Source organism: Choloepus didactylus, chromosome 5 (assembly GCF_015220235.1).
Source record: "Choloepus didactylus isolate mChoDid1 chromosome 5, mChoDid1.pri, whole genome shotgun sequence".
Classification (NCBI taxonomy): Eukaryota; Metazoa; Chordata; class Mammalia; order Pilosa; family Megalonychidae; genus Choloepus; species Choloepus didactylus.
In genome coordinates this window covers 82464194-82489723 of record NC_051311.1, presented here as the reverse complement: position 1 = coordinate 82489723, position 25530 = coordinate 82464194, and the positions used below count along the sequence as shown (strand labels likewise).

At 39.1% G+C, this 25530-nt stretch overlaps 1 protein-coding gene across 4 annotated transcripts in view; it reads right to left on the bottom strand.

The window, feature by feature from the left end:
* DOCK4 (dedicator of cytokinesis 4) overlaps nt 1–25530 on the bottom strand; it is a 460132-nt gene that overhangs the window by 143327 nt on the left and 291275 nt on the right. The gene's annotated exons all lie outside the window — the stretch shown is intronic.

Below are 25530 nucleotides of genomic sequence, written 5' to 3'. Positions count from 1 at the left end.
AAAAAAAAACCCAGGAGTGGCTGCAGTTACAACGGTGAGAACCACACAGTGAAGCATGACAGGAGCGGGCTGTGCCAACCTCTCGGTGTCTGGCGTGGAGGAGAGACCGCTGCTGATTCCCTCAGGGCCAGGGGTGCAAAGGGGAGAGCCAAAAGGAGAAAGAAACCGCGCCGCTAGCAGCCGGCTCCATGGCAGGCTGGAGACACTCCTCCCTGGGGCCAGACCCACAGCCCAGAGCCACGCCAGGAAACCCAGTGTGATGGGGAGTGTATCCCACAGCACCGAGCACACACCACAATATCAGCCGTGGACAGTGGGCTTAGGTGCACACACAGCTAGTTGTCCCAGAGCTGGGAAGGCGGAGCTGTGCAAAAAGGGGGGAGGTTGAGATGCCCCATTCAGCCATCTTTGCATGAGGCAGGAGCGCCCCTGCATGGCCTGGGGGCCCGGGGCTTCCCTTGAGGAATGGCGCACACCTGTGACGTAGCACAGCTTTCCCTCAGCAGAGGTCCTGGAAGATCACAGCTGAGAAGGGGGACCTGCTCGGAAATCCCAGGGACCCTACATCAGTGCCAGGGACTTGTGGGTCAGCGGCACAGACAATCTGGGGCAAAACTGAAATGAAGGCTTAGACTCTTGCAATAGCCTTGAATCTCCAGGAACACCTGGAAGGTTTGATTATTAAAGCTGCCCTGCCTCTCTAACCACTCAGACACATGCCCCACATTCAGGGCGGACAGCACCAACACACCCAAACTAGGTGCACCAATTGAACCCCACAAGAATCATTTCCCCACACACCACAAAGACAAAGTTGAGGAGAACTGACTTGAGGGGAATAGGTGACTCGCAGACGCCATCTGCTGGTTAATTAGAGAAAGTGTACGCTACCAAGTTGTAGATCTGAAAAATTAGATTGCTATTTTTTATAACTTGAAAGAACCCTATCAAGCAAAGCAAATGCCAAGAGGCCAAAAACAACAGAAAATCTTAAAGCATATGATAAAACCAGACGATATGGAGAACCCAATCCCAAACACCCAAATCAAAAGATCAGAAGAGATACAGTACTTGGCACAATTAATCAAAGAACTACAATCAAAGAAGGAGAGAATGGCACAGAATATAAAGGACATGAAGAAGAACATGGCACAGGATATAAAGGACATAAAGAAGACCCTAGAAGAGCATAAAGAAGAAACTGCAAGAGTAAATAAAAAAATAGAAGAGCTTATGGAAATAAACTGTTGGCCACATTAAAAAGACTCTGGATACTCATAATACAAGATTAGAGGAAGTTGAACAATGACTCAGTGTCCTAGAGGACCACAGAACAGAAAATGAAAGAACAAAAGAAAGAATGTAGAAAAAAATCGAAAAAATCGAAATGGATCACAGGGATACGATAGATAAAATAAAACATCCAAACTTAAGACTCATTGGTGTCCCAGAAGGGGAAGAGAAGGGTAAAGGTCTAGAAAGACTATTCAAAGAAATTGTTGGGGAGAACTTCCCAAACCCTCTACACAATATAAATACACAAAACATAAATGCCCAGCAAACTACAAATAGAATAAATCCAAATAAACCCACTCCAAGACATATTCTGATCAGACTGTCAAATACTGAAGAGAAGGAATAAGTTCTGAAAGCAGCAAGAGAAAAGCAATTCACCACATACAAAGGAGACAACATAAGACTAAGTAGTGACTACTCAGCAGCCACCATGAAGGGAGAAGGCAGTGGCATGACATATTTAAAATTATGAGAGAGAAATTTCCAACCAAGAATACTTTATCCAGCAAAACTCTCCTTCAAATTTGAGAGCTTAAATTTTTCACAGACAAACAAATGCTGAGAGATTTTGCTAATAAAAGACCTGCCCTACTTCAGAAACTAAAGGAAGCCCTATAGACAGAGTAACAAAGAAAGGACAGAGAGATACAGAGAATTTTAAAAGACATACATACAACCTTACATCCCAAATCACCAGGACACACATTTTTCTCTAGTGATCATGGATCTTTCTCCAGAATAGACCATAGGCTGGGACATAAAACAAGCCTCAATAAATTAAAAAAAAAAAAAAATGAATATATTCAAAGCACATCTGACCACAATGGAATATAAACAGAAATCAATAATTTTTGATTTGTAACTCCACTATTTACTTCCTACAGGATATAAAATACATAAACTCTAATGACAAATCAGTGGTTTTGGACTGAATGTAAAACATGTAATTTTTGACAAGAACTATATAAAGGTGGGGGAATGGAGGAGTATAAGAACATAGTTTACGGGTCCTATTGAAGTTAAGTTGGTATCAAAGAAAAACAAGATTGTTATGGATTTAAGAGGTTAAATTTAAGCCCCACAGTAAACACAAAGAAATTATCAGAGAATATGACCACAGAGTATGAGTTACAAGAAGTGGGGGAAGGGACAATGGGGAGTTAAGAAATGAGTGTAGGGTTGCTGTTTGAGGTGAAGGGAAATTTATAGTAATGGATGGTGGGAAGGTGACAGCATTATAACATTCTAAATGTAATTAATCCCACTAATGGGATGCTAGGGAGGGGGGTGGAATGGGAAGATTTAGGCTGTATATATGTTTCCACAATTGGGGAAAAAAAAAAAAAAGACAGTCTAAACAGATGACAATTGAATGCCAAGGATGATCCTGGATGGGATCTGAGGATGGAGGAGAGGAGGCTCAAAGGGAAACAGTTGGGACATAAGGGGGAAAAACAGGAAATATAGAATGTAAGCTTTGTATCGGTGTAGAATTTCTTGAACTTCTTAGCTGCGCTTAATGGGATTGCATAAAAGAATGTTCTTGTTCATGTGAATTATAAATGTGAATTACAGTGTTTGTTCAAGGATGTGTGCAGCTTGCTCTTATATGTTCAGAAGACAGAGCAATAGATGATGGATGATAGATAGGGAGGGAGAGAGGGAAAGAAAGAAATGGTGGTGTGACAGGATGTTAAAGTTGGTGGATCCGGGTATCGGGGGAGGGGCGTCAGGGTATGCTGGAGTTCCGTGTATGGGGTTTGTATTGTTTTTGCAACTGTTCCTGTAAGTTTGAATTTATTTCAAAATAAAATTAAACAAAACAAAACAAAACAAAACCTCATTGTATTATCATAAAAATTAGATTACACAAAGCCTTTATCCCAGGGCCTGGTACACTAAAAATGCTCAAGAAATCGTATTTGCAGTGACCATAGCATTTTCAAAAAATGCTTACATTCTATCAACATCTCATTTGAGAAGCTATTCAATAGCACCTTACTTGGAAGACTGACGATTAAAGGAAACTGTATTTTAGGATAATCTAATAGTCCCAATTTGTGAGGGAGATCTCTACTTCAAAGAAGTATGCCAGCTAACAAACAAAGAAGGAATTAAAAATTTAGAAAATATGGTATAATACTCCTAATTTAATTATTTCTTCAGCTGAGGAATGTCAGTGCAAAAACCATTAGAGAATTGTTGTACATTCATATGATGCCAAAGTAGCAACACACAGAGTACTCCCAATGGCAAGAGAACAAATATAACTAACTGCACATGGGGGAGGGAGGATCAGGTTGTCATCAGGCTAATACAGGGTAATGCAAAGAAATACATCACTAGCTGCAATGTATCCTTACAAAAGATGCTGAACCTGAATCTGTCACACCTATAGATTCACCAACTTCCACTTAGCAAATACAAGAGATAAAGCAACATTCAAAACAATACTATGGGGAAGCAACCAGACAAATCCAGAAGATGGGGCTTTCTGCAGGATACTGGGCTTAGTCTCAAGTCAGTGCTGTGAAAAAAGGGATTGTTCTAGACTTAAAAGATAGACAGCCAGATGCAAAATATGGTCCTGGATTGGATGCTGGTTTGGACAAACCTGTGGAAAAGGATACATTTGGAAATTTGCATACAGATTAAGTTTTAGAAGAGGTAAAATTTTTTTTTTACTGATTGGAAAGATCATTAACTGGAAAAGTAGATTAAAAATCAATAGATAGCCACTTAAAAATGGTTAAAATGGCAAATTTTGTTATCCATACATTACCACAAAAACAATGTATACTGTATAACATTTGGGTAAAAAAAAAAATCCATGTAGAAAAACAACTGGAAGAATATACTAAGAGGTTAACCATTAATCTCATCTGAGTGATAAGAATATGGTGTTTTATTCTATATTGCTTTATCTGTATACTGCTTTTGTAATGATAAAAGGTGACTGTAATTAAAATTCTGAAAAAATTCTAACACATAGAACCGGTAAACCTTAAATTATTTTGAGTATAAATTTTAAAACTCATGAAATTTATTGTTTTAAACTTGTTCAAATATATTCGAGGCTGGTATCCTGGTAACAGACAGGGTTTAAGCCCAGAGTTGCTTTAGTATTCTAGACCACCTCACATGATTTCAAAATTTTTTTTTTTATTTTTAACATAAATCTTTAAGAAAGACTTCTCTAACAAGTCTAGAGAATCAGAATATTACGAGATGTTCCCACCAGCACACCTGCCTAGTAACAACAATCCCAATGTAAACACAATAAACAGCCTCTATAATTTTCTTCCAGTGTCACAACGGCAAATGCTATCTTTTAGTACTGCCAGATATTTCATATCGTATATATATATGGTTTAAAGAGTAATTATAAAGTGAACAGTTTAAGTACTTTCTTCAGAAAAAGTGCTAGGAAAAACAATGTACTGGAATCCTGGACCTCAACCCATTGTTTCCAAGCTTCCTCCCCCTCCCCCGCTCCCCCCACTGTTCCCCAGCCTTGTTCTCTCATTTCTGCTATCAGGGCCTGGGGCATAACAAGCCATAGCATGAGTCACAGCACACCAAATTTACCCAATCCCTGCCCCGATCTGGCTTACAGGCTTAGGAACATGCTTGGATCTGCCACCACTAGCCTGAGTGTGTTCCATATGCCCAACCTCCATTTCCTACTGTGACCAGTAGTCTCATGCCAAATCCAGTCCAGAAACACTGTCCAGTTACTTCCAGACCTCCTAGCTGGGGGCTGGAGACTCCCCTGGTGTGCTCCATCTGTCCCAGAAATTCTGTCCCTATTGATATATCTCTTAGTACCCACACAACCCCCAAAACTAACTGCCTAGCTCTTGAGCACTCGGGCAGCCTCTTAAGAAAATATTTTTTAATAACAGAAGTTGTAGGTTTATATAAAAATCATGTAAAAAATACAGCATTCCCATATAACCCACTGTGATGGTTGGATTCATGTGTCAACTTGGCCAGGTGATGGTGCCCAGTCATTTGGTCAAGCAAGCACTGGTCTAGCAAGGACATTTCATGGCTGGTTTATTAAATCATCAGTCAACTGATTGCATCTGGTGGCTGATCACATCTATAATCAACCAAGAGAGTGTCTGTCTTTCACAATGAGAATCCAATCAGTTGGATTTAATCCAATCAGCTGAAGACTTTTAAGGGAGAAGAGAGAACTTTCACTTGTTTTTTCAGCCAGCCAACCTCTCCTGGGGGGTTCACCAAAGACCTTCATCGGAGTTGCCAGCTCTCAGCCTGCCCTATGAAATTTGGACTCATGCATCCCCTGAGACACTTATAAAATCTCATATTTACACATATCTCCTACTGGTTCAGTTTCCCTAGAAAACCCTAATACACCCACAATTGCTGATGCTTTGCATTATCGTGGTGCCTTTGTTATAACTGACAAAAGAATATTAAAATATTACTATTAACTATAGTTCATAGTTAACATTAGGTGTTTACTTTCCCATACATCACCCTATTATTTACACCTTGTATTAGTCATACATTTGTAATCATTCATGAAAGAACATTCTTATACTATTACAACCTCCCACAACAGGGTACACAGGGTACACTGTGTTGCCCAGTCCCACGTTTTATCTTCTAACTTTCATTCTGGTAATACACATGGCCCAAAACTTCCCCTTTCAACCACATTGACATACACAATTCAGCACTGTCAATTACACTAACAATAATGTGCTACCATCACCTCCATCCATTTCCAAACCTTTACAATCAACCTAAATACAAATTTTGTACAAATTAAGCATCAGTTCCCCATTCTCTACCCCCAGTCTATGACTGGTAACCTATATTCTAGATTCTAACTCTGTGAGTTTGCTTATTATAATTAGTTCGTATCTGTGAGATCATATAACATTTGCCCTTTTGTTTCTGGCTTTTGTCATTCAGCATAAGGTCCTCAAGGTTCATCCATGATGTTGCATGCATCAAAACTTCATTCCTATTTACAGCTAAACAATATTCCATCATATGTATACAGAACATTTTGTTTATCCATTCATCAGCTGATGGGCACTTGGGTTGCTTCCATCTTTCAGGAACTGTGAATAATGCCACTACGAATACTGGTGTGGAAGTATCTGTTCAAGTCCCTGCTTTCAATTCTTCTGGATATGTACCTAGTGGGATAGTTGGATCGTATGCTAATTCTATATCTAGTTTCCTGAGGAACTGTCTATTGTAGTTTGCTAATGCTGCCAGAATGCAAAACACCAGAAATGGATTGTCTTTTATAAAAGGGGGTTTATTTGGTTACACAGTTAGTCTTAAGGCCATAAAGTGTCCAAGGTAACACATCAACAATCAGGTACTTTCACTGGAGGATGGCCAATGGTGTCCAGAAAACCTCTATTAGCTGGAAAGGCATGTGGCTGGCATCTGCTCCAAAGTTATGGGTCCAAATTGTTTCTCCCAGGACATTCCTCTCTAGGCTGCAGTTCCTCAAAAATGTCACTCTCAGCTGCACTGAGTTCCTTCGGTTTGTCAGCTCATTTATATGGCTCTAGTGATTTAGTTTAGAATCACCCTGAATGGGTGGGGTAACACCTCCATGGAAATTATCCAATTAGAGTCATCACCCACAGTTGGGCGGGGCAAATCTCCATGGAAACACTCAAAAGAATTACAATCTAATTAATACTGATACGTCTGCCCACACAAGATTACATCAAAGAACATGGCTTTTTCTGGGGGACATAATACACAAAAACTGGCACACTATCAAACTGTCTTCCACAGCAGTTGCACCATTTTATATTCCCATCAGCAATGAATGACTGTTCCTATTTCTTCACAACCTCTCCGATATTTGCAATTTTCTGGGTTTTTTTTTTGTTTGTTTTTTTGTTTTAAATAGTAGCTGTTCTAGTGGGTGTGAAATAACTCATTGTGGTTTTGATTTGCATTTCCCTGATGGTTAATAATGTTGAGCATCATTTCCTGTGCTTTTTAGCCATTTATATGTCCTCTTTGGAAAAATATCTATTCAAGTCTTTTGCCCATTTATAAACTGGGTTGTCTTTTTATTATTGAGGTCTAGGATTTCTTTATATATTCCAGATATTGAACATTTATTGGTTATGTGGTTTCCAAAAATTTTCTCCCGTTGAGAAGGTTTTTTCACTTTCGTGACAAAGTTCTTTGATGCACAAAAGTTTCTAATTTTGAGGAGGTCCCATTTATCTACTTTTTCTTCTAGGAGATTTATAGTCCTGGATCTAATATTTATGTCTTTTGCCCATTTTGAGTTAATTTTTGTATATGGTGTGAGGGGTCCTCCTTCATTCTTTTGCATATGGATATCCAGTTCTCACAGCACCATTTGTTGAGGAGAGTATTCTTTCCCAATTGAGTGGACCTGGCAGCCTTGTCAAAATATCAACTGGCCAAAGGCATGAGGGTCTATTTCTGAACTCTCAATTTGATTCCACTGGTTGATATATTTATCCCTGTGCCAGTGTCATGCTGTTTTGACCACTGTAGGTTTGTAATTTGCTTTAAAGTCAGGAAGCGTGACTCCTTCAACTTAATTCTTATTTTTCAAGGTGTTTTTAGCTATTTGGGGTGCCTTATCCATTCAAATAAATTTGATAATAGGCTTTTCCATTAATGAAAAGTAGGCTGTTGGAATTTTGATTGGGATTGCACTGAATCTGCAAATCATTTTGACATCTTAACAATATTTAGCCTTTCAATCCTTGAACATGGAATGTCCTTCCACTTATGTAGGTCTTCTTTGATTTCCTTCAGCAATGTTCTGTAGTTTTCTGTGTGTAAGTCCTTTATGTCCTTGGTTAGATATATTCCTAGATATTTGCTTCTTTTAATTGCTTTTGTAAATGGAATTTTTTTCTTTATTTCCTCTTCAGATTGTTCATTGCTTGTGTGTAGAAATACTACTGATTTTTGTGGGTTGATCTTCCATCCCACCACTTTGCTGAATTTCTTTATGAGCTCTAGTAGCTTTCTTGTAGATTTTCAGGACTTTCTATAAAAAAGATCATGTTATCTGAAAATAGTGAAAGTTTTACTTCTTCCTTTCCAATGTGGTTGCAGTTTATTTCTTTTTCTTGATTGATTATTCTGCCTAGAACTTCCGGAACTATGTTGAATAACAGTGGGGACAGGAGACATACTTGTCTCGTTCCAGATCTTAGAAGGAAAGTATTCAGTCTTTCACCATTGACTATGACCTTAGTTGTAGGTTTTTCGTATATGCCCTTTATCATGTTGAGGAAGTTTCCTTCTATTCCTATTTTCTATGTGTTTTTATCAAGAAAGGATGCTAAATTTTGTCAAATACCTTTTCTGCATCAATTGAGATGATCATGTGTTTTTTTCCCCTTCATTTTTTTGATGCGTTGTATTACGTTAATTGTTTTTATGTTGAACAATCCTTGTATACCTGGGATAAAACTTACTTTTACTTTATTACTGTGTATAATTCTTTTGATGTGCTGCTGGATTTGATTTGCAAGTATTTTGTTGAGGATATCTGCATCTATATTCATTAGAGAGATTGGTCTTTACTTCTCTTTTCTTGTAGTATCTTTATCTGGCTTTGGTATTAGGGTGATGTTGGCTTCATAGAATGAGTTATGTAGCGCTCCACCTCTATTTCTCTTTTCAATTTTGCCTGTGTTTGTCTCATGTATTTTGGGACACTGTGGTTAGGTGCATAAATATTCATGGTTGTTAGTACTTCTTGGTGGATTGCCCCTTTTAATAATACATAGGGTCTTTCATTGTCTACTTTAAACAGCTTTTGACTAAAGTCTATTTTGTCCAATATTATTATAGCTATCCCAGCTCTTTTTTGGTTACTATTTGCATGGAATATTTTTTTCCATCCTTTCACTTTCTACCTGTTTGTGTCTTTGGGTCTAAGGAGAGTCTCTGGTAAAGAACATATAGTTGGATCATGCTTTTTTATCCATTCTGCCAACCTGTGTCTTTTGACTGGGGAGTGTACCAGTTTGAATGTATTATGTCCCCCCAAACGCCATTATCTTTGATGTAATCTTGTGTGGGCAGAAGTGATCAGTGTTGATTAGATTGTAATTCTTTGAGTGTTTCTCTGGAGATGTGCCCCACCCAGCTGTGGGTGATGACTCTGATTGGATAATTTCCATGGAGGTGTTGCTCCGCCCATTCAGGGTGGGTCTAAGTTGAGTCACTGGAGCCATATAAATGAGCTGATGGACAGGGGGAACTCAGTGCAGCTGTGAGTGATGTTTTGAAGGGGAGCTACAGCCAAGAGGGACATTTAGAAGCAAGCATAGGAGCTGCAGATGAGAGACAGTTTCAAAACGGCCGTTGAAAGCAGACTCTTGCTCCAGAGACGCTGAGAGAGGACAAATATCCCAAGTGCAACTAAGAGTGACATTTTTGAGGAACTGCAGCCTAGAGAGGAACATCCCGGGAGAAAGCCATTTTGAAACCAGAACTTTGGAGCAGATGCCAGCCACGTGCCTTCCCAGCTAACAGAGGTTTTCCAGACACCATTGGCCATCCTCTAGTGAAGGTACTCGATTGCGGATGTGTTACCTTGGACACTTTATGGCCTTAAGACTGTAACTGTGTAACCAAATAAACCCCCTTTTATAAAAGCCAATCCATCTCTGGTGTTTTGCATTCTGGCAGCATTAGCAAACTAGAACAGGGAGTTTAATCCATTAACGTTCAGTGTTATTACTACACAGGCAGTACTTCAGCCATTCTATCCTTTGGTTTTTATAAGTCATATCTTTTTTTGCTCTCTCTTTTCCTTTATTGCAACCACTTTTTCTGCATAATTGGTCTTTTGTGACATATCTGCCTGATCCCTTTCTTATTTCTGTTTCTGTATATTTTTAAAATACTTTCTTTGTGGTTACCCTTGGGTTTATATATCACAACCTACATCTATAACCTATTAATTCGAAAAGATACTGGGCAGCTTTGGATATACTATGTCCCCCAGACAAGCCATATTCTTTAAGGCAACCTTACGGGGAAAGACTGATTAGTCTGTTGATTAGGGTGGAACCTCTGATTGAATTATTTCCATGGAGGTGTGGACCTCACCCATTCAGGATGGGTCTTAATTAGATCACTGGAGTCCCTTAAAGAGCTCACAGAGAGCAGACAGGACAAAATGCCCCAAGAGAAGCTGAGAGAGATATTTTGGAGATGGCCCTTGAAAGCTGATGCTTAGAGATGCTTGGAGATAAGGACAGAAGGATGTGTGGAGATGCTAAGCTAAGTGATGAAGCCTGGAGTTTGCCCCAGAGAAGCTAAGAAAAGACCCCAGACACTAAGAGAGAAACGCCCCAGGACAACCAAGCAGAGAGCTGAGAGATGCTAAGAGAGACAGAAGGATGCACATAAGTTAAGAAACAGAGGAGCTGAAACACAAACTGGGACCAGCAGACACCAGCCACATGTCTTCCCAACTGACAGAGGTGTTCTGGATGCCATTGGCCTTTCTTTAGTGAAGGTGTACTCTTGTTGATACCTTAGGTTGCACACTTTTATGGCCATAGAATGTAATTTGTAGCCAAATAAAACCCTTTATAAAAGTAAACCCATTTCTGATATTTTGTATAACGGCAGCTCTAGCAAACTGGAACAGATACCAACTTAGCTTCAAGAGCATATTCATTGTCTGCTCCCATATTCCCACTTCCCCTCTTTGTGTTGCTTTTGTCCCACATTATGTCTTTATATTCTGTGTGTCCATTATCAGGAAATGTGTCTTTTTCTTGTTCAATTGTATTCTAACTCTCCAAGGAATTATCAAGTAGAATTGTATATTGAGGGTACAGTACTATTGGGTTTTGCATTTATCCTTCTAGTTACCCTTACTGATGATCTTCATTTCCTCATAGTACTCCAAGCCACTCTCTTCTGTCTTTTCCTTTCAACCTGCAGAACTCCCTATAGTAATTCTTGTAGGGTAGGTCTTGTTAACAGATCCCCTCTATTGCTGTTTATCTGTGAATATTTAAAACTCTTTCGCATTTTTGCAGGGCAGTTTTGCCAGATAAAGACATTTTGGCTGGCAGTTTTTCTCAGTTTTTATCATACCACTGTCATCTTGCCTCTATGGTTTCTGATGAGAAATTTGCACTTAGTCTTATTGATGATTCCTTGAATGTGATGAATTGCTTTTCTATTGCTGCTTTCAGAATTTTCTCTTTATCTTTGGCATTTGACATTCTGATTAGTATGTGTCATGGAATTGGTCTATTATGATTTACTCTGGAGTTCACTGAGCTTCTTGGCTATGTATATTTATGTCTTTCATAAGAGTTGGGAAATTTTTGGCCATTATTTCCTCAAATATTCTCTCTGCCCTTTTCCCCTTATCCTTCTGGGACATCCATGATGTGTACATTTGTGCGCTCTATGCTGTCACTCAAATCCCTAAGACACTGCTCATTTTTTTTCTATTCTTTTCTCTTACTGCTCTTCTGACTGTATGACTTTGATTGTCCTTTTAGTTTGCAGATTCATTCTTCTGCCTGTTCAAATCTCCTGTTGTATGCCTCCAGTGTATTTTTAATCTCTACCACTGTGCCATTCATCCCCATAATTCCTGTTACATTTCTTTTTATACTTTCAAATTCTTCTTTTATGCTCATACATTGTCTTAACATTCTTTATCTCTTTATGCATATTTTCCTTTATCTCTCTGAATTGATTTAGGAGATTTGCTTGAACATCTTTGATTAGTTGTTCCAACTTCTGAGTTTCCTCTGAAGTTTTAATTTGTTCCCTCGACTGAGCTATATCTTCCTATTTCTTAATATAGCCTGTAATTTTTTGCTGATGTCTAGGTATCTGATTATCTTGTTGAGTTAACTCTTAAGGTCCAGCTCTCCCTCTCGTCTATGGTTATATTGTTGATTGGCTTTGTGTTAAAGCTATATTTGACACTTGGTCTAACTTATTCTAGATCTTTAGAACAGTTGGTGGTTGACTGTTCAGATTTTCTCAGCTTTTCTTCATTTGATTCTTGCCCTGGATAGCTGATGCAATTTTGAAGATTGCACTTTTTGTGCAATTGTTTCACCTCCAGAGAATTGTTTCATTCTCTCTCACACTCAGTGCTTTGTTTTCCTTATATTTTCAGTACTGGGACCCAACCTATCTTACAGCAGTTCAAAATAACCCTTAAAAAAATTTGGTGAGGCTTTTCTGCCTCTGGTTTCTTCCCCATGAGGGTATCCCACCCTGGTGAGCTAGATGGGGTCAATCCAGAAAGGTGGGTCACTTCAGAAAAGTCCATTTTGCCTTCAGGTGGTTTAGCAAACTTAAACTGGATTTAGTGAGGACACAACAGATTACCTTACCAGCATTTCTATCACAGTCTCTCTGTCTGTCTCTCTTTTTTTTCTTCCACTGGAGGCCCTTTTGTATGCAGCACTCCTCAGTGGCTTGTGTTCTGCCCTGGGTCTCTATGACTTAGGTCCCCATGCCTGGATGTGTGTGGAGTTCTAACTCACTGCTATGAGCTGCTGTACAATCTCTGTCCACAGTGGGAGGGATGTGGACCATTCTGCCTCTGTGATTCCAAGTGGCACATGAGTCGGGGGGGGGGGGTGTGTGTGAACAAGAACCCACTGGTGGTCTGGGATGGAATTTTCCTACATGATATTTTTCTGTTTCTTCAACTGAGCATTTGTGGAGTCTTTCTCCAGTCTCTACCATTCTCCAGAATTCTAAGCATGTGGAATTTGTCCTTTTATTTGCTAAATCCCTGGGGAGGCTTTTTCAGAAGATGTCTTCCATCACCATGTTGATGATGTCACCCCTCCAGCAGCCTCTTGACATTCATGCTTGATATGCTCATCTTGCTCAACTGGTCATGGAACTGACCATTTCCCCAACTGAAGATGTGATAACTGTATCCTTAGGGAGCTGTCTTCTCCTGGGCCAGTCAGGTGGTCAGGTCAGTTCCACCAACCCTGGTTCACTTCACTTCTTCCCCAATCTGGGGGGTCCAAGGCCTCAATATCTAAGTCTTTCTTAGGCATGACACCTTGTAAGCTTCTTACAGTTAAACTCTACCAACCTCACTCAAATACATAATAGAAGAACTAATATAAACTTTATTCTGTAAAAAAATTATTTTAGGACCTTCCACAATTAGCTTTGGGGCCTGCAGGTCTCTATGAACTCATTGATATAATATCTACCAGGGATTCAAAGTTGTTTTTTGCCCAGGAGGAGTCAAAGAAGATATGCTAGTATGGGGTTAGAGCTAAACTTTTAATCTACTGCTGAAGAAGTTGCACAGAAAATCTCATAGGATAGCTTTCATTGTTCTTTGAAGTTTTTAGCATGCATCCTTAATGTATCATACAAAAACTGAGGGTTACGAATGCTTACTATATATGTCTGGCATGGCTAAACACTTTGCATACATTTTCTTAACCCTACTGGCAGCATACTGTGACATGGAGAGTATGTATAGTTTGTCCGACGTCACAATATTAGAAAGTGTTAGAGGCAGGATTTTAATCAAAGTCTGTATTCACAACTATTATGGAAAATCTTCTCCTTCCACTGTTGCTTTAACCAAGCTTTAAGTTTCTTTTAAAAAAAAAACTTTTTATTTTGAAATAATTTCCAACCTACAGGATAGTTGCAAAAATAATACAAATCCCATTTGGAGAACTCCAACATAACCCCACCTCCCCTAGATAAGCAGACCCACCAATTTGAACATTTTGTCATCTTTGCCATATCTATACTTATTTCCTTCCTTCCTTCCTTCCTCCCCTCCCCTCCTCCCTCCCCCCTTTCTCCTTTTCCCTCTCCTTCTCCCTCTCTCTCTTCTAGAAATTTGAGAGCAGGTTGCACATGTTATATTACTTGAATACCTAATACTTCCATGTACCTTTCCTATGAAAAAGGATATTCTCTTATGCAATTACTTTAAATACAGTTATCAAGTTCAATAAATTTAACATTGATATAAATCTTATATTCTGTATTCCAATTTTTTTCTTATGTCCCAATAACGTCTTTTTGAGCCTTTTCTCCATTTGTAGACCCCATCCAGTATCATACACTGCATTTAATTGCTATTATCTCTTTTTAAAACTATGGAGACATATATACATACAACATAAACCTTCCCATCCCCACCACTCCCAAGCTTACCATCCAATGGGATTGGTCAAATTCAGAATATTGCAGTTTCCTCACCACCATCCATTACTATAACTTTCCCTACACTCATCTTGCATTAACTCCCCATTCCCCTTCTCCCCCACTCCTGACAATCTGTACTCTACTTTCTGCCTCTGTAAGTGTGCATACTCTCTGATATTTTCTTTGTGGCTACCATGGGCTTAAATTTAACATACTAAATCTGTAACAATCTACTGTGCTTTGATAACAACTTAACTTCAAGTATATACATGCCACATTCCTATACCTTTTCAACTCTCATTTATGTAGTTCTTGTCACAAATCACATGTTAAATTATGATCCCAGGCCACTGATTTATCATTACATTTTGTGCCTTTGCCTTTTAGATCCTGTAGGAAGTAAAAAGTGGACTTAGAAAACCAAAGATACAATAGTACTGGTATTTATATTTACCCATGTCATTGTTTTTACTGGAGACCTTTATCTCTTCATATGGCTTCGGCCAATTGCCTACTGTCCTTTCCTTTCAACCTGAATAACTCCCTCTGGCATTTCTTACAGGGCCAAGCTAGTGGTAATGAACCCTTAAGCCTTTGTTCATCTGGGAATGTTTTAATCCCAACTTCATTTCTGAAAGACAGTTTTGCCGGATATAGGAATTCTTGGTTGGCAATTTTTTGCTTTCAACACTTGAAATATATCTTCCTACCGCCTTCTTGCCGCCATGGTTTTCAATGAGAAATTGGCACTTAATCTTATTGAGTCTCCTTTGTATGTGACATATTGTTTCTTGCTTGTGGCTTTCAGAAATTTCTCTTTTATCTTTGGCTTTTGACAGTTTGATTATAACATGGTGCAGCGTGGGACTATTTCAGCTTATCTTGTTTGGACTTCATTGAGAAATTGTTTGGAGTTTGTTGAGTATCTTGAATGTGTACATTCACTTTTTTGTTAAATATGGGAAGTTTTCAGCCATGATTTCTTTGAATATTTTCTCTGCCCTTTTCTTCCTTTCTTCTTCTGGGACTCCCACAATGCATATAGTTGTATACCTGAAGGTGCCCCACAGGTTCCTCAAGTTCTGTTCACTTTTCATTCTTCTTTCTGTTCCTCAGACTGAATAATTTCAATTATCCTATCTTCAAGTGCTCTTATTCTTTCTTTTGCAAGCTCCAATCTGCTGTTGAACCCCTCTAGGGAATTTTAAATTTCTGTTACTGTGGTCATCAGTTCTGTTTGGTTCCATTTCTCTATTGAAATTCTCTTTGTGTTCATCTATGGTTTTCCTGATTTCCTTTAGTTCTTTATCAGTGTTTTCCTTTAGCTCTTTGAGTGTATTTCAGACCATGTTTTTAAAGTCTTTATCTGGTATGCTCCAAGTCTGGTTCTCCTCATTGATGATTTCTAATGCTTTAATCAACCCGTTGCCCGGGCAATTGCTTCCTGTTTATCTGTGTATTTTGTAATCTTTTGTAGAGACCTGGACATTTTGATGTTTAAAATTGTTATCTGTGGAATTTAGACTCTGAGGAATCTGTCCCTTAGGCTTGTACCCAGCTAATGTTACGACAGAATTTTCCTTGAATGTCTGGCGCTAACCAAAAAAACAAAAATAAAAATTAAAAAATTACCTTTCATAGTCTTTGCAGATTGATCTGTGTGAGTGCTCTCCTTCAGAGCTTAGGCATACAGAGAGTTCAGAGAATAGCTCCAGGCCAAGCACAGGGGCCTCCCTGGTCCTTTCCCCGCATGTGTCTTACCTTGGTCATGTGTGTGGCTCTAGGAATTTCCCCATCTATGCAGATAGGAATGTCCCCTCTTCCCTAGGAAAGTTTCCTCACAGACCCGGGCACTGCACTATATGTCCTATAGCCAGCGATCCTTTGTCCCAGGGAGCACAACTTGACTGCTCTCCTACAGCATTCTGTAGGAAAAGCTTGGTGAGCTACCTTCTACACACAGAGCAAGTTCTGGATGGCAAGCATGTGATCAGTGTTCTGATTCAGTCCCTCAGGCTGTCACAAGACAAACTGGGTCAGATATATGTGCTCCTAGTATGTGTACAAGGGTTACTCTGATCCCTCCAGAACCAGGACCAGGAATCCACACTGAGAGCATGGGCCAGCTCTAAACAGTCACCAAGGGGTGAGGCAGGGGCCAGCCAAGGTGACAGGAGATCCTCCTGCTTTTGAGTAGCATTTTTCTTAATTTGGCATTTACCCTGTTACTGCAGTCTTGAAATGTTTTCTGGAGCTTTGCTGGTTATTCAAAGCTTCTGTGGGTGGGGGGGAACCCTGAAGCTTCTCACTCTACCATCTTGATCAGGGGCTGGATTTAATTTTAAATTAGAACAGACAGGATTTTCCAAGCTTTAAGTTTTGGTATGACTAATCAAAAATTTTTTGATTTATAGATACAATATTGAATGGTCTACGAAAGAGGAAAAAAGTTTGCTTTTAAAAAAAGGTGATTATGTTTGTGGGAGATATCCATTTTGAGTGGACCGTGATGCTGAAATAATTTGAAATGTAATAAGCTTAAAAGGCTTATACAAAATGGCTAGTCTGTGTTCTGAAACTGTGCAGAAAGGAAAGGGATTAAGTAGCCTGAAAGCAGTAGAGAAGATGAGTAGGTAGGAGCAGATAGAGCTTGTCATAGGACCTTGGGAATGCACAAATAAGCTAGAGATAAACCATTCATTCATTCACTGGATTACAGAGAAAAGAATGGGATTCAGCAATACTGAAGAACAGATATGGAATTCCAGAAGGTAGGTCTACAGGGGCAGGGCAGATGTCAACGAGTTTAAGTAAAAAAGATTATCTGGCCTCTTAGCAGGAAACGTACAGTTCACTAGTAGAAGCCAGGAAACCGGGCAGAGTCAGCAGTAAATTCCTTAGGCATTCTTCAGCTAGGTGGGAGAAGGGACTGAGCTGTTAGTGAGACTGTGAACCAAGAGAATGGGCGAAGAAGAACAAATGAGAACCAACAATTTCCCCCAACACCATCTTAAGAAGGGCCAAGAGTTAATAAAGCCACGGAAATCAGGCTAGAAAAGTGTGGTTTGCACTGCCTGTGTTTCAACTGGAAATACCAGGTGCAACAGAGAAGTAGGTTGGGTGTTAGAATGCCTGTGAATCTGAGCTATCCAGGCCAGACAGCATGAATCTCTAGCTATGAGGTTCTTTCACTGCATATAGTTGATTAATGGTTTTGCCACTACAGTAAAATCCAGTTATACTCCTAAACTGAATGAGGTGGTAAAAGGTGGATCACTAGTACTCTGGAGGAACACTTGCAAAACAACTGTTCTGGTTTTGGCATAGTGAAATTTTTTTTTGTCAAACTCAGAGCAGGCATGAAACAAGAGAATGGATATGAGAATTAGGTGACACTCCCCTTCCCGTTAGTTAACCCACTCTCCTGTAGGAGACACAGACCAGCTAAAGTGTTACTGGTGCTACTGTGCCTGTAAGTACAAAGTTATATAGGGACACAGGTGAGGGAACAACGAATTGAGCTGTTGTTTCAAGGAGAAACGAGGAAGCACGGCCACAGCTTCTTGAGGCTACTATTGGATTGTGGGAACAAAACCATGTCATTGCCACAGTGAAGGATAATTGTCTTCATTTGCTTTGATAGGCTGGGATCTGAGCAAATCATTTTAAAATGGCATGACATTACTTTATTACAAATTAGAGAGAAGGGATATGAGAACCAGCTCTCGGCTTTATAGACTTGAGACTGAAATTGAATCTGACAGGAGAGATGTGCTCCTTCAGACAGTGACAGGAGAATTCAAATGCAGGCATTCTGGTAGTAGCAGTAGCCTTGATCTTCTTTGAGCTCATACAGTTGGCTCACAGTCTATTTCCTTCCCTGGAATTACAATCAGTTGGTACAGCAGAGAAGAGTACATTATGCTCTAGGATACTTTTGTGACCACCATCTTAGATAAGTGTAAGAGAATTGCAGTAGTCAGTCATGAACAGTGTTCCAAACAGTGATACTGCAATAATACAAGATACTGTGTGAGAGAGCCACACCTACAGTTTACTAAGAAATAGACTGGCATAAAAATTCATGCTACATTAAACAAATTAAGGGGTCTGTAGTTTTCAGGTAGTAGAGAATCAAATTAAACAAAACACAGTAAGTCTTATCAGTTAATCAAAACCAGATACATATAGCCATGGTGGCAAAGTACCTTCTCTTAGGGACTTTTTCAATATGACTAGTCATATATGTTATAGCTCATTAATTTCATTATGAAACATTTATTAAATTCCTACTATTTGTCAGTCCTTGAATTAGGTAATAAGAATGTAAAAAGGAAATGAACACAGTCAGCGTCCTTGACGCCTGCCCTGCGCATTCATCTGTTAATACTGATTCCCAAGCTGTGATTAAGACCACTGGATGGACACCAGCTGTACCGGGGCAGGGAAGGAAGGCCTATGGGGAAGGGACTATTTGAACTCCCTCTTAAAGAATAAGTAGGTTACTAAGCAAGCAAGGGAGGGAAAGGCATACTAGATGGGTGGGAGGAACGATAAAGTGTAAAGGCATTGGGGGAATAAAAGCCTGTGTATGGGACCATGGAGGCATGACATTAAATGCAATGTGGGATTTTGGATCAGATCCTGGGACAGAAGAAGGATGGTGGTGGAAAAACCTGTGAAATCTGAATAAGTTCTATGTTAATAGCTTTGTATCAAGGTTAACTTCTGAGTTTCAATACATATGCTATGGTTATGTAAGACGTTAACATAAGGAGAAGCTGGGTGAAGGGTATATGGGATTTTTTTGTACTATTTTTGCAACTCTTCTGGAAGTCTAAAATTTTCTTTAAAAATTAACTGCTAAAAAATTGCATGCATATTCAGACAACTATATGTAATTTAGTATGGTTAAAGCATGGGATTTTTCAATACAGAAAAAACTTGGAACTTTCCCAGAACTCATAAATAAGAAAAATTCCAGATGATTTTGATATTTCTGGCTTAAATTCCCTGGATTCAAGTACTGTTAAAGAGGTGGAACTGACCAGTCATGCAAACAACTGATTAGATATGGAAGAAATGTGCGAGAAATCAAGAAAAATTTCCAGGTTTCTATTTATGGCAGGGATAGATGGAGGCAGGATGAAAAGTTCAGTTTTGGAGATGCTGAGTTTGAGGTGTCCAGAGAAACGTAAAGGAAGATGTTTAGAATGTAGGTAAAAGTTATAGACTAGAAATATGTGTTTGGCCACCCCCAGCATAGAGATCTTTTAATTTCACCCACAGAAGTGAATGAGACAACTATGTCGAGTATAAGACATGAGAGGGTGGGGCCAAGGCTTAAATCCACAATAATGCCAACATTTAAAGTGTGGATAAAGAGAGAAGAATCCTTAAGAGAGGAAGGAAGAAAACTCAGGAGAACATTGACAGGTAAGTCAAAGAATGCAGGGTTTTATAAAGAATAATATTCAAGAGTGTCATGTGCTACAAGAAAGTCAAGTAAGTGAAGAACTTTCAAGGGGCCAATGGCTTTAGCCTTTGAGTGGGCACTAGCGATCTTGAGGGGAGAAACGTCACTTGAGTGGTGAGGATAGAAGAGCAGCCAGAGGAACAAATGAAATGCAAAGCAGTAGAGACGTGAGTGAAGAATGGCTTTTCATGTAGGCTGGTTTTGGTATGTTTGTAATCTGAGAGAATACTGCCAGAAGAGAGAAAGTAGTTATAAAACACAGGAGATTGAGGGGGGACATTAGGAGGAGAAGGGAGGAAGACCCTAAGGGAAGCAGGTGGTAGAATCAGCCTTGGAGAGGAGTCTTGCCTTTCCCCTGGGACAGGAAGGAGGAAGGAGAGGAAGGATATAGATAAGCTTGCAGGTGGCAGGGAGAGAGCACAGGAAGTTAAGGAAGTTCCTGTCTGATGGCTTCTGTTTTCTCTCTTAAGGAGTCAGGAAGTGGTGGGGTAAGGACAATAGTAAATCTTGTAAATAGCTCTTATGGGGACTGAGAGGGAACCAAGGATAGTAGTGATCTGCCTGCCTTGTTGATGGTCCTGCATCTATAAACATCAGACTTATGCTAATCTATAACAACTAAAGTTAAGTAGATTACGGTAGTGCCCAACCGCCTAGGCCTGGCTGTAGAGGGGGACAATGTTGACAGATCCAGGGTTAGTTTTTAATTCCCATGCAGGCACAGCAGAACTAAAGATCATGGGATGCCCTAGATAGGAAAGGGAAGAAACTGAAGTCAGGAGGGGTCTACTGGAGAAGAGTAAGACTGAAAAATAGGTGTAGTTAGCATTGGAAGGTTGAAAGATTCTGGTCAGGATATTGGGAATTCAAGATTTCTGATGTGAAGTGGTTCTGGATGATTCCATCCATCCATTCGTCCATCCAGCCAGCCAGCAAGCCAGCCAGCTAGTCAATTACCAAGTATTTATTTAGCAGCCACATGTGAAATCCTGCTGGGTAGAGAGGATGCAAGGGCCAAGGAAGTGGCCATGGTGAAATGCAATGCAAATGAAGGTCACTGGAGGTGAAGCGGCCAAGAAAACAAGAGGATAGGGCATGTTGGTGGAAAACAGTAATTAGGAGGGGTAGTCTTTATGGGTGTAGGGAAACTCTGTACGAGGTATTGGGACATTTGGAAAGAACAGACTTTCAGACACTGGACACAAGTCTTCAGAAGAAGAGCTTTCTTTAGGAGCTACGCAGGAAGCCCTCTTAGCTGGGGAGAGCCAAGTTTCTGTCAAGGCAGAATGTTTTCGGAAGAGTGAAGATGTAGAGATGTCAGTCAGCACTGGAAGGAGCTTTCTGGAAGTCATGCTAAACTTACCAGGTTATTTACTTTTTCCCTTTTATTTTGCAGGGGTTTATTTTTCAATTTCTCTCAATGTGTACTGAAATAAGAATTAAGTGATAAATTCTCCTACTCCCATACCAGATATGTTTCTAGCTTGTCTAAGATCTTAACTGACATATTTGGTTGGAAGGGAAATCTCTTTCAGAATAGTTGTAGCAGCATGCAGAGTCCTCTGGACAGCAAAATAGATGGCAAACCCATCAGTCTATCTCAAATTTTCAGATTCCTCTCAATGTTCAATTTTACTTATCAATGCAAAGACACTGTAGGGAATGGCTGTAGTGAGGTTTAATATAAGTGGAGAGCAATAGCTTACAACCAAATTCTACAAGCCCACCTAAGACACACAGGCCAATGAAGAGTAGCTATACTGGACCACTGTGGACCAAGTCAGGAACTGGGATAGAGCCTAAGAAATGGAAAACCTATCGGGAAACTACAGGGCCACAAAGGGGGTATACTTTTGGGTAGCAAAGGTGAAATAAATTAATCTGCAACAGACTATTGCAGTCTGGGCCATTACATGAAATATATCCCACTACAACCAGGAAAGGTCATCTTTTATTTGGCCCTTCTCCTGCTCAAATGCACTGGATTAGGAAGACAATAAATCTCACTATAAGGAATCAGATTCTCTACTAAGCAAAACCCCAGCCTGGATGAATTGGGCCTCTTTAACCACGATGGTATTAGACACTCAGTAGTTATGAATTTATAAAACCTCAATTTCCCAAAGGCAGACTGTATTATTATTATTATTTTTACTGGACTGGAGGGTGTTTCAGAATGAACTTCTAAAAACTAGAAATCCTCCACTGTAATGAATCAGAATGGAGACTTACACGCGCAGCTACTGACTTCCTATCCTTCCTTTTGGATTTTCACATCATCCTCCTTAACAGACTCGACTTTTGGAAAATAAATTCTCTTATGCTCTTTATTTCAGTCTCTTTTCTTAACTGGCCTTCCAGCAGGTTACTGGAGAGAAGTAGCCAAAAATATCCCTACAAAGTTAAGGAAGACAACAATTCTAACAGAATGCAGCAAAGTAACAAAACAATACGATTCAACATGGTTATTAGCAAATTAGCAATTCCAAAGAGAGATTTTGGACTTAGCCATCAGCCATTTGGGGATATTACTGATGTTCTAAAAGCTGTCAAAGAGGCTCTAAAAGCACAAAATCTCAAATGATGACTAATCAAATTATTTGCTTACACTTTCAGAGTGATGACATTCAGATTTTTTGTAGATTTCAGAGTTTATCTCCATTGGAATCCACTCCAAATACCTGATCAATCATTTAAAGTTGAACATGACTTTGAAAGAAGTCTTTGTCCTTAGGATTCCTTAGATCCTGCCTTAAAAGGATGAGTCCAGTTCTTGCCAGACGACTGACTCTAAACACCTTTGCAACAATGGTTTCCTTAGAACGCACTTGGAAATGGAGTCCTGCCAGCACCACAAAGGCCCAAATTAGGCTCCTAAACAGCCTTCAACACATCACCACAGATTTCTTCGGTTGTGCATAACTGCAAAGCTAACTCACTGCAGAACTGAGTCTTTTAAACTAACAGCTTACACGAGGAACACGTAGGTTTTAATCCTATATACTCTGCTATAAACCACAACTATTCTCTGTATCAAGTAGGCAAGAAAGATTCAGACACTTTTCATAGCATTTATCAACCTTTGATTTCATAGAAAGTAACTGTCAATGAATTATATGGAAAATGGTTTATAAAGATCCTAGGCAATTAAGGATTCTTCAAAGCCTTATCATAAACACTACTGTCAAGATTACAGGAGGTAAGAATGGTTTTTAGTTAGATGAAAGTCCAGAATTAAAGAGTATAGAACAAAGTTAGGTCTAGTTTTCTGTCTCTTCCCGTTTTTATTTTTTCAAAATGAAAAAAGACTTTTTTTAATGTTATAAAATGATGCTTGCCCACTAACAAGAAATCTAAGCAATGTAAAAATAAAAATAAAATCACTGATAATATTTTAGGACACCCTTTTATGCAGCTTTCTATGAGCATATATATATATACACATGAATATGGACTTAAACAATATAGAAATGTTAAACTAAAAAGTGCTTCTAGGAGCTAATGTTTATCAATATGTCATAAACATTTTCTATGCACACAAAATTTTTCAACAAACCATATTTCAATAAATACATAGCATTTCACTCACTGTATGGATATAACTAATTTATTTAAGCAGACCTATGCTATTGGCAATTTAGATTTCCAAGTTTTCCATATTTAAGCAATCTGTAATAATCATCTTTGCTCATCTATGCTTACCTTGTCTGATTATATTCTCCCAATGCATTTCAAGATGTGGGATGGCTGGGTCAACTGCTACACACTATTAAAATTTAGCTATGTATTGCCAAACTGTCCTCCAGAAAGACAGTATCAATTCACACTTCCTGTATGAATGCAAGAGTGTTTATTCTCCCTTAACCTCACTGCCCAATTCTGGGTTTTAAAAATCTTTACCAATCTGATAGGCAAAAAGGTTTCCCACTCTCTATTTAATGTACATTTTTTGATTATTCATTTTATGTATACATTTGCATTGAATATTTCTGAACTGCCTGTTTGTAGCAGCTTATCAATTTTACTTTTTCTTAATGATTTGTGACAATTCTTGTAAACTGGGAATAGTAACCTTTTGTAATCTGTGTTGCAACTATGTTCAATTTGTAATGTATCTTTCAACCATGCCTATGATGGTTTTATCAGTAAAGATATTTCAAAATTTTTGCAGTCAAATTTATAATTTTTTTGCATTTGCTTTCCTAACATATGAGCAACCTTAGAAAGGCCTGCCTTAACTATTAATTATAAAAATGTTCACCCATATGTTTAAGGCTTTTTTTCCACATTTTTACATTTGACCTGGAATTTGTTTTGGTACAAGGAGCAAGGTAGGAATCCTGTTCCTTTTTTTCCACCAAACATATAAGGCAGTCACCTCAATACCATTTATTAAACAAGCTATTCTTTAGCCAATAATTTGAAATCTGCTCTACCAACCCCATCTTTCTCTCTCTCTCTCTCTCTCTCTCTCTCTCTCTCTCTCTCTCTCTCTCTCTCTCTTTCAATTATAAATTCAGAATTGCAATGATCAGTTTGGCTGTGTATCTTCCTGTCATGGCTTAATGCTGGTAATATGGTTTTATAATCATAAATTGTAAGTAGCCTTACACAAAACCCAAACTCGCTGGCTTAGAAAGAAAACCATGGTATCAGGTAGACTAAAAACAAAAGTTGTATTTGGCAAGTATTCCACAAAACTCTTTAAATAAGCAACGCTAAATAACCCTATTCATAAAATAAATCGGCTACTTGGGGGTTTTCTGTGGAGCCAACTGCTCTCTGATGGATCTGTAAGATGTAGGTAGGTCTACCCCAAATTAGACAACCTACAGAAACCACCGCGAACCTCCTTTGTGGTTGAAGAACACTGGGGACACCTGTTCCAATTCATATAAATTTTCCTATGGTTTATGGATCAGAATTCTGGATTCTCAGTCAAAATTTGTGCAAGGGCTTGAGCTGATTCAAAGCTCCATTGCTAAGAAGAGTTTAGGCACTGCCAGTAGGCACGTCAACAACTAAGGGAGTAGAATGGCCCTCTCTCTGGGAATCAATCAATACAGGTTGGAATTCTAAATGTCCCCTGGAGAAGCAAGCTCTGCTACCCGCCCTCCTGGAATTTTATGCACGTAGAGCTCTCTAAACAGCAACTGAGACTCTTGGCACTTTTCCTCATTCAGAGGGGTCAATCCTGAGTTTACTAAAACCTAGCACCTGCAAAATAAAGCACTCTTGGACACAGATGTAAGAGAGTCCATAGTGATATGCTACACAGAAGTGACTCACTCTTCAATATATTATTAGGAAGCTGTGAACCCAGTTTTAATTATCTTAGCCCTCCACAGACAGGCCTTTCCTGAGTCAAGATTTGATGTAATACAGAGGCAATACCACAATCCATTTTATGTCTTTCAGAAAACCACTGCTGAAGACATTTGTTTGTCATATTGTATATCTCATATAAGGAAACCTTAGACCTAAGGTGAGATAAATAGATCGTCTCAGGAACATTTCGTTCCTTTCTTCAATTTACTGGTTATTCTGCTTTAAAA